We start from the raw sequence: 5,000 nt of genomic DNA, 5'->3' as shown, positions 1-5,000 counted from the left end.
GAACTACCGAGATGACACTGGCCGAAAATGAAGCGACTCCAAGACTACTTATAATATCATTCTGTAGAATGTGGCATGAAGAGGCACAACCTTATGAATTGGAGTTAGGAGTGTTGGTGAAAATAGCTAAAAAGGATACCTGACCAATTGCAATAGTTACAGAGGCATAACACTTACGTCAGTTGTTATGAAAATATATAGTATGCTTATCTTTAAGAGACTGGAGAGAAAGATTGGTGAAAAATTGAAAGATGAACAAGCAGGATTTAGAAAAGGTAGAAGTTGCACTGACCAAATTTTCATTTTGAGACATGTTGTACAGCAATGCGTAGAATATATAAATCCTCTTTTGAAGGTATTTGTAAACTATGAAAAAGCCTTTGTTGGTGTGGAGTCTTATCAAGTGAGTTTCCAGTGAACAGCGTAGTACGCCAAGGGAATGTGTTGTCACCTATGTTGTTTATCCTCCTCATAGACTTTGTAATGTGTAGAACAGTCAGGGATGGTGGAGAAGGATGTGACTTGATTGGTGATAGGAATTTAGCAGACCTAGAGTATGCTGATGATGCTGTCCTTGTTAGCAGAACACCAAAGGATTTGCAATGATTGCTTACTAGAATGCATGAAATATCACACGAGGTGGGGCTGAAGATAAATAGAAGAAAGATAGAGATAATGAGAACGGAGTATGCAATGGAAGATGAAATATCATTGGAAGGAGAAAGGATTAATGAGGTAGAATCATTTAAGTATTTAGGAACAATGATCTCCAATACAAGATCTTTAAAGTTAGAGTTTAGTGAAAGATTGAAAAAAGAAAACCAGACAATGGCTAGGTTAAGTAAAATTTGGAAATCAAATCTCCTAAAATTTCATATAAAGATCAGACTATATATCAATTTAGTGAAATCGGTGTTACTCTATGGACATGAGTCATGGTATGACAATGAAACAATCTCCAATAGATTTATTAGATTTGAGAATAAAGCCATCAAAAGGATATTGGGAGTTAAATGGCAGGAGAGGATTAGAAATGAAACTATAAGAGAGATTACTCAAGTACCATATGTGGATGAGATCATGATAAGGGGTAGATGGAGATGGTTTGGGCATGCTCTTCGCACTCCCCAAGAGATATTAGGTCACCAAACGTTTAAATGGGCTCCACAAGGCACTAGAAGAATTGGAAAACCCAGGCCTACATGGCTAAGGACTAAAAAGCGCGAAGTATGAGATAATGAATGGAAAAGTATTGAATTAAAAACTCAAGACAGAGACGACTGGCGAAATCTAACCGAGGCCCTTTGCTTCAATAGGCCTAGGAGGAGATGATGATGATGATGATGATGATGATGATATATGATACATATACTGTATATATACGTATAAATGTATGCATATAAGCATTTGTTTGTTTATATTTATACCAACCTACCATTCTTTAAATTCGACATAGTTTGCTGTATCCAACTTTTGACTTACAAGTTTACTAGCGAATATGTGGATTTCTTAAGAGCTTCAGGGACCTGTAGTGTGGTAAGAAGACAATATAAATTTATAAAAAAAAAAGTGGTAGTGATATACAGTAGTGTTTAATTTTGAAAGAATATTTTATCTCCAATCACTTAATTCCGATGAAATAATATTAGAGGCTATCATTTAAGACTATGTCACGTTCAGGAACAAATATACTTTCATAAATATCTAATAATTCCTATAGTTATTTACATATATGAGTGCATGTGGTAGCCATTAATGATGAACCCTTTATTAAAGACTGCATAATCAAGAACATGTACCCTTTATTAGAATAAACAATAAACATTAAGTACAATAAAAGATGTAATAATCCCAAAATATTTTTATATGATTCACAAAAGGTCAATGTTTATATATAAATAAAAAGAAAATAACTGAAAAGTAAATCATTGTAAATATGGCAGTGTTTACTTGCATTATGAAACAAATTTGTGCTGGTATGGTTGCATCAAAATGCAAGACGGTTCTTCCATCTCCATTTGGTTATATACACAAAAATGCATAACAAACGTTAGATAAAGTCTCTTTGTCAATGTCGTAAAGGAATTAAAGAGAGAGAGAGAGAGAGAGAGAGAGAGAGAGAGAGAGAGAGAGAGAGAGAGAGAGAGAGAGAGAGAGAGAGAGAGAGAGAGAGAGAGAGAGTTGGCATACAATACGGAATTGCCTAGTTCTAAAATAGATTTAATGACAATATCAAATAATCAGGAAATGATTATTTTTTAAAACATATATAAATTATGAAATCAAAATATCAAATTACATCCAAGCTACGTGGTTACTGAATTTATAGTAGTTACAAAACGGGTATCAATATTAATTAATTATTTAATACTAATTTTAGTGTAATGTTTACACAGAATATTCGGCTTCAATATCAAATATTATTGAAGCAATACCCTAGCAATTAATTGCAATTATGAATAGAACTACAGATGTAAGCAAACTGTATTTGTTATTATTTAACCATTTAGGTACAGAAACTTTGTAAATTAATGGCCATAAATGTGGTAGGGGAAGGATGTTTGAATTTATTTTCATATATTGTGTATTTTGTGAATAAGGGAGAATAAGAATGATACCAGGAACAGGTATCAACAGTGTTGACCAAAAATAGCATATCTTTGATGGACTAACCTCATTCGCAAAGATTGATTCCTTATAATCTTACTGAATTTCATTAAATATTCTTATACTAAAAATTTCTTAGAAAATATGAAGATAACTTAACTTTCTTGGATGTTGTGAAATCTCTATTTAAAGGAAAGACTTTTTGCTCTCCTTTACCGAGTAGTATTATATCAAATTCATGAATCTTTTTATTCTGCCACTGAAATGAAAAAAATTATAATGCTCCCCAGGAAAAAAAATGTATAAATCTATTTGATATATGTAATAAAATATGAAGAGAAAACACTCACAATATCCTTTTTTTACGATATCATTGCATCCAAGGCCACAAATTCACATTCTGGACGTCGAAAGTGTTCTGAAAATCAAAAGTCATTTCAACCAAGGATTTACATTTAACCTACTTGTAGCAGAAGATGGTGAGGTTGCAGCGATCAAAGGAACTAACGAGTTTGAGCGGGACTCAAACTCCAGTCGAGCATTAACCAGTCAGGGACGTTACCACATCGGCCACCACAACACCTTGAAAAACAGTCTTGTCAAATGAAAACTTCAGATTAATCTACAGAGAAGAGAGAATCCATAATAAAACAGTAGGGCGAAAAATATTCATAAGAGTCACTTCAAGAGACCCTGAAGACATTCAAAGCTATAAAGTAATATTCCCAAGATTCCCAACAGCAAATGAAATAACTGAGATAAAAGAGTGATGTCCAATAACTTAAGAAATAATCTCTCCTTGCGTATATCAAATATTCAGTTCCATAAAAAGCCATTAACTGCTGAGCATATGTTCAGAAGTTCAAACTTGCAGCAAATGTTTTCATGTTGAACAGGCTGACATAAGTCTTTTTATAGTTTATATATGAAATAACTGTTTTGATGTTGTTACTATTTTTGAAATATTTTTTGAATTTTTAATTATTTCTAATATCGTTTATTTATTTCCTTATTTCCTTTCCTCACTGAGTTATTTTTCTCTTTTGGATCCCTTGGACTTATAGCATCTTGCTTTTCCAACAAGGGTTGTAGCTTAGCTAATAATAATAATAATAATAATAATAATAATAATAATAATAATAATAATAATAATAATAATAATAATCTTCTCTGAGAATTAATAACACTACCTCCAATGCAAAACAGATCTAACTTTTGCATTGAGAATTCCCTATAAAATGCACAGCACAGATAAAATAATTTTGCTAATTGTAATTGTAATGTACGTGAGAAATTTCTGTGATCCACCTTCAAACATTTCGACTCATTAGAGTTGTATCTCTCTGCTTTTTTAAATCTTGTACAATTTTATCTCAGTCTCAACTAGCAATTATGTCTACAAAAGATTTCCAAGCTGCTTCTGGCGGTTTTAATGCACATTAATAGATGTGGGAATAAATTTTCTTCAGATAATATTATCTCCCGAACATCCCAATTAAGAACTATTTTATCTTTTTGTCAGATCCGTTCAAGAACAAGTGAAGATAACTCTCCACGAAGCGTATTTTATTTGTGAAAATTAATTTCCAACAATCTATATATATATATATATATATATATATATATATATATATATATATATATATATATATATATATATATATATATGTGTGTGTGTGTGTGTGTGTGTGTGTGTGTGTATATGTGTGTGTGTATGTGTGAGTGTCTGTTTGTGTATTTATAAACAAAGATGAATAAATCTTTTTATATTTGAATGTATAAACATATACTTAATTATACTTAAACTTATGTTTATATATGATCAAAAACATGTATGCATATACACGTATACAAACACACACATGTATATATACATATATATATATATATATATATATATATATATATATATATATATTCCTTAACATTCGGGATTTTAATTTATCGAATTAAGCAATAAATACCTGTTGATATCTAATTCATTCTGCTACTGGATCACAGGTCAATGTGAAAATTCTTCTCATGATAAGTACTTCTGTCAGATCCAGGGTTCAAACATTCGTTCATAGTTAAAAGGAAGGTAGAATGTGGGCTAGACCAGGCGGCTATAAATAGAGATAAGTGCTGATTCCGACTGTGCCCTACATATTCCTTTTTAATTCGGGATTTCTACTTGGAATTCAAAACATCCTATTTTCATGATTATAGAGGATCTGTAAGTTTGTACTGTACACTTGGCCATTTAAACCCAGTTGAAATACTACACAAGAGTTACTAGGTCTATTGACTGACCAGATAGTATTATCTTGGATCCCTAATGTTTACGGTTCATTTTTCCTTTGCCTAAACATACACCGAATAGTCTGGCCTATGCTTTACACATTCACGTCTTT

This window comes from Palaemon carinicauda, chromosome 15, assembly GCF_036898095.1.
Source record: "Palaemon carinicauda isolate YSFRI2023 chromosome 15, ASM3689809v2, whole genome shotgun sequence".
In the NCBI taxonomy this organism is placed as follows: Eukaryota; Metazoa; Arthropoda; class Malacostraca; order Decapoda; family Palaemonidae; genus Palaemon; species Palaemon carinicauda.
Note: the sequence above shows the minus strand (reverse complement) of the source record.